At 40.5% G+C, this 6,000-nt stretch overlaps 1 protein-coding gene across 1 annotated transcript in view; it reads left to right on the top strand.

The window, feature by feature from the left end:
• nfasca (neurofascin homolog (chicken) a) overlaps window positions 1-6,000 on the top strand; it is a 136,584-nt gene that overhangs the window by 24,316 nt on the left and 106,268 nt on the right. The window contains exon 2 of the mRNA XM_056274992.1: window positions 2,571-2,634. The gene's annotated coding sequence lies outside the window, so the exon portion shown is untranslated. The remainder of the gene's footprint in view (window positions 1-2,570; window positions 2,635-6,000) is intronic.

Raw genomic sequence — 6,000 nt, 5'->3', positions numbered from 1 at the left:
TTACTTAATCCTAGTCCTTTCTCCCTTCCTCACCAGGTTGCTACGCAACAGGGTTCAATTAATGATAAGAAGTGAAAAGATTGGTGTTTTTAATTGTCACTTTATCTCTCAAGGCTATTTATTTGAACGTACGATACCTCATGGTTCTGGGAAAACTTAAAAGTTGCTAATGTCTCAAAATGCCAACTACCTTGACATGGAAGCAGATATCCTCAATTTCAACCCAGTCGCCAGAATAAAATGTTGGCATTTTACATTTCTGCAAACCAAAGATACGTTAAAACTTTGATATTTCTGAACCAAAAGTACATTTCATACCAAGATTTCAATTTATAGCCAATGTTGGTGGAGCCTGCGTCCATGTCACATGACTCTCAAGTTTATGCCTGGGAAGAGAAAAAATAAGGCTGACATTCCTTTTATTCTCAGTGGAAAATGCAATATTCTTAGATAGTTTCTGCATTAAAATGTATTTTGCTAACATTTCTAGCGAGGAATTTACATCTTATTTTCACTTTGTTCAGTGAATGCATATGAGCTGAAGTTTGTTAGTTATTACGAAGTTTCAGATCTTGCCAGAAAATTATTGGAATGTAACGTTTCTGACATTGAACACAACCCCAAAATGGGTTTCTATAATACTTGCTAAAATATCCTAAATAAATCAGCATTTGTATGCTTTTTTTCAAATAAACCATCTAAAAGCAGTGTAATTTTTTGCAGCTGCAGTAAATATTTGATATATTCTGTATATATATATATATATATATATATATATATATATATATATATATATATATGTGTAGATAGAGATCGTTTTTTCCTGAAACTGTCAGTGGTGTTGTTAGAAGTCCTCAACTAATTAGTTGAGTGCTTAACTAATTAGTTGAGCACTTCTATCTATAGTCTGTATTCCCTTCTGTCGCTAAATGACACGCTTTCCAACATGCACTGAGGTCAAGGTTCAAAGGTCAATATTTCAAAGCAGGAGCCATTTACAATCTTCAGACTGACATAATGGTACTTTACAGGTTGAGTTCTCTCCAACGATGTAATCGATTTAGTCCTACAACAAATTTTGATTTGAAATTTTAATGGACGCAGCCTAGACCTAGGCTTACTTTCAGTGAGCCCTTTGGGGGCTCAACACTTAAAATGAAAGTTATTTTGTTTGTTGGTTTCTTTGTTTTAAAATAAGTTGAAATATTGATATGAAATGTATTTTCAGTTCAGAAACGTCGAGATTTTAACGTATCTGTGGTTTGCAGAGATGTAAAATGCCAACATTTTATTCTGGCGACTGGGTTGTACATTTATTCATGCCATGAACTGAAAGCGCTTGATTTGTTTTGTTTTGTTTTTTTTCTCCTCCATTAGCACTTGGACGTTGGCTCAGTGCTGATCAGCTAGCAGTACATGTTCTTTTTTGCCAACCCCTGACTACACAGTCTGGAAAATGGTTTGGAAAGTGTTGTCAAACAAGAAGAAGTTAGTAGTTGTGACCCAAAAATATTGATTATTTTCTGACTTGTCATGTCTGGCAAGAGTACTTCATTGCCCTTTTAGTGTCTAGCTGAGATTATTCCTTTCAGAAAATCAATTTAAAGTGTGTGTGTGTGTGTACTTGCATTCCCGTTGTGGCCTCTCTACAGTTTGCACTCCTCCAGGCAGTCTGCGTCTGCATGTGCTTGTGTGTGTGTGTGTGTGTGTGTGTGTGTGTGTGTGTGTGTGTGTGTGTGTGTGTGTGTACATTTATGTGTGTGTGTGTGTACGTGTGTGTGTGTGTGCAGCAACAGCAGCACAGGCAACATATAAAAATAGAGAAATATTCTAGAGTCTCTCCATCCTTTCTTCCTCTCTTCCTCTCTTTCTCCCCGATGAGCATCTTGTGAACCTAGGGCAATAGCTGGCATACAGACGGATGCCTTTGTAAGCCAATATAGGAAAACATTTGCACACACACACACACACACACACACACACACACACACACACACACACACACACACACACACACACACACACACAGAGACAGACAGTCCTGGGGCTTGTGTATTCGCTGTGCATGGAGGAACTGTCTGCTCAGTTCATGCTTTTTTTCCTGGGCCTTGGCAAGCAAAGATTATTGGGAAGTCAGCATATCTGACTAGAGAGATCGAGGTGTTATTTCTCACAACTGTCTTATTTCCATTTTCTGCATAACTGAACAAGGCCTTACACTTAGTTTCAACAAATATTGACATTCAAAATGAAAAAAAAAGGGCTACGGTTTAGCATTTACCACAGACCTATTCCACTTCAGGAGGAGCTGGTAAAGATGATCACATCCTTTATCTTTTATCCCATGTCTTGAACACTGACAGACAGGCGGTCAATTATTTAGACCTTCAATGTCCCTTGATGCATGTTGTACATGGGGGGAATAGCTGCCAGACAGCTGACAGGAAATGTGAATCACCTCTGTGAGGAAGGTTGGATTTAGATCAATTAAGGAAACATATGTTCACTTTATTTTTTAAATAGAGTTGGATATATTGACTCTGTCTTGGTCTCGTTTTCTCCTCTCTCAGGTTTGTTAACCGGTTACAACAGAAGTGGGTGAAAACACTGAAGATAGTGTTCAAATTAGTGAAGGTAAGTCAGTATTTACAGTGTCTCTGATATCAGTGTGTATTTTGCAGTATCTGGGGGGGGGGTAATGTCAGTGAAAAGTTCATTTATTGTATGTGCCTTTGTGTGTGTTGAAGAGCACGTCATTCCTTGTCAGATGAATGTGTCTCAGACAGGGACTGTCTATTGTTGACAGCAACTCGCTCTGTCAGCCTCCCCACTCACCCATGCTGTCACCGCTGGAGTGTGTGTGAGAGAGAGAGAGAGAGAGAGAGAGAGAGAGAGAGAGAGAGCGAGAGAGAGAGCATAAATCCCAGCAGCCAAGGTCGTGCCATGGAACAGCAGAATTGTCTATGATAGATAGAGGGCTATTTTGGGGTGTTTTTGGAATAACAATAATATGTTTCTGTGTGTGTGTGTGTGTGTGTGTGTGTGTGTGTGTGGGTCAGAAGGCTGGGTAAAGGGGCAGTTGGTATGTCATTGCCTCAGGCATTCCCACTGTCTGGCGGGGGAGAGAGAGAGAGAGAGAGAGAGAGAGAGAGCGAGAGAATGATGTGTCATATGAAATGAAGGGCACTTGATATTGTAAAAGCTCTTAGGGCAGTAGAAAACTTTTGTTTTTCACAAATGGTTCCCACCTTCTGAGAGGTTGTGGAGAGGGTACTGCAGCCATAAGAGTTGATAAAGTAAGGGAGAAACAAGCGATATTAAAAGAGAGAAAGGGAGAATGAGACTTGGTTTTTCAGAGAGAGCGGATCAATAAACAAAAGAAAAAATTAAATGGAAAAATGAGAGAAGAGGAGACAGAGAGGAGATAGTATAGGTAATATTCATGAACAATGTATATATAATTTGAAGACTTGTACATTAATCCAGAAACAGAAAATAACAATGAATAAACCAAGAATATGAAAGAATCAAGTGATGGTAAATTTATTTAGCATGTGCAATGAGCTAAGCATTATTTGAAGTAACTGATTAGTTAGTTTTGGTTTGGTAAAGCCAGATGGGGAAGAGAAAGAAACATATACGTTAGACCAAAAATGGTTTACATGAATAAGATTTGTCACTTGTTATGTCCTCTATCCACTAGTAAGAGTAAACAGCATCTAACATGAACGAGAAAGAAAGGGCTGAGAAAAGGCTCTGCAAACCTGAATCTTCTTTTGTTATTTAGGTTCTGGAACATGTTATGTATCTAGAAGATGCTATCGACTCTCAACCTTACACACTTTTTTAAAAGCAAGCTACTTTAGCCATAAGGCTAAACAATGATGGTTGGCCATGTTGATTGAACGGGATATTTGGCTTTCAGTTCAGCAAATCAGCCACAGCCCTTTTGTCAGTGGCCAACATTGAGTATGTTTACAAAGGAATCTCTACATACACATCTGCATGTTTGCACATTCAAACTCATATATTCATAAACGGGACTTAGCATACACAAAATGTGCTAGTATGCACACTTTCATGCACACAAACGCACGGATAGTATACATACACGAACCCACAATTATGCGTGTGCACGTGCACGCGCACACACACACACACTAGGGCTGTCACTTTAAGAAAAAAACATATTCGATATTCGTGGCAGAATTGTACCCATATTCGAATTTGGATTCGAATTTCCACGTAAAAAACGGTCTTTAAAATGGCAAGACTAAAAATAACCCGTAATTTATTGACCAGTAATTATTTTGATCATGCGTTTTACCATTTGTATCCACAAGAGGGGACAAGCAGACAGACAACATATTTCGGTCGAAATAATTAGTGAAGTTTAATGCAAATTATGAAGTCAAATGTTGCCATATTTTCAAAAACAATTACCACAGAGTATGCTTCTCAAAAAAGTAATAATAATGTCAATAATCCTCACGGCAATTGGGCTGCATTCAGCGCTGCCATGGCAATGTAACGTAGGCTACTAACAGAACGTGGCCTATAAGTAGCCTAGGCAAGCCCACCAAACTAAATAACTAAAATAAATAATAATAGTAATAATAAAATAAAAAATAGTGGGTTATGTGGCCTTTGTAAATACGATTATACATAGCCTACACATAGGCCTAACTGGACTGGGAGGCTACAAATTATTCACCAGGAATATCAACTGGTTAACGTGTTCAGTGTCAAGAGCGGAGCGCTTTTTGTTAACAATATTCCCAGCTGTGGAAAAGACTCGCTCAGAACGCACTGATGTCCCGGGAACACTCAGCTACTTTCTTGCAAGCTGCGCCAGGTGGGGATATTTTGCGCTACCCAGCGTCTTCCACCATAGAAGAGGATTGCTGTCTGCTGGCATCGTTGTCTCTCTTCGGCAGGACCACATCTCTTGGTGCAGTACATTTTCTCGGTCGTCTCTCGTCTCGCCCCTTCCCTTGTATGTTTCTCCAAACAGATCGCCCATTGCCGTCAGGGCCGTTTTTCGTGCATGAGTGTCTGAGCTTAACGAATGCTCATCTGTCCCACTTTCAAATCTCACGGCCATTTCTTCTTTAATGTTTGCGTGCACTTGGTCCTTCTGTTCCTCTGATAAATGCATTAAACTATGAAAGCGGGGATCCAGGTATGCTGCTTTATTCAATAACATGAATGTTGCTTGATTATTTTTTTCATAACGCTTCCTCAAATCTGTGTCGATCTTTGCGGTCATTTCCCTCAAGCTGGGCATTGCATTAGGAATGGGTGAGCCAATTTGACACAGTAGTACATGCTGTAAAGGCAATACAGCAGAAGCTGAGGGATATTTGTTAGTTGACAAAGCCTCAGTCGCAATCTTGAACGGTCTAAGTATTTCACGCATCTGTTCGACCATGGACCATTCAGTTGTGGTTAGTTCGAGATTTGACCATTTTTTCTCTAATATTACAGCTGCAACAGCTGCCTGTTGTTCCGATGCCCTGCAGATCATTTCATATGTACTGTAACGTGCATGGATAAGAAGACACGCTGGCCGCTGGCTGGCGGGTCTGACCCTTTAGTCGAGCAGTTAACGATGCCTCCTGCGGTGCGGGTGATACGGGTTCTCTTCCCGGCCGCGGCAGTTCCTGTGGTTGCGTTGTCCCCCCGAATTCGCTACATTGGTGTCAGAAGTGGGATGGAGCGACCGTAAGGCCATCGGAAGCGTAGGCGCCCTGAGGCGTGAAGGAGCTGATATGCTATAGGTTGGTCGTGGAACTATGGTATGCTAGTTCATGCTCACATAGTTTGCATAGTACCTTGTCCTTGTTTTCAGTCTTTCCATTTACAGTCCAAAATCCAAATCGCACTCCTAAGATTCTCTGGAGTGACGATCTTTCTGGTATGCTGATCATCGGGCTCGTTGTCGGCAGCACCAAATTCCTCCATTTTCTCGTTTCTGGCTGCAGCCTAGGCCTACGTTTC

This window comes from Lampris incognitus, chromosome 2, assembly GCF_029633865.1.
Source record: "Lampris incognitus isolate fLamInc1 chromosome 2, fLamInc1.hap2, whole genome shotgun sequence".
NCBI lineage: Eukaryota > Metazoa > Chordata > Actinopteri > Lampriformes > Lampridae > Lampris > Lampris incognitus.
Note: the sequence above shows the minus strand (reverse complement) of the source record. Positions and strands in the feature narration are given on the sequence as shown.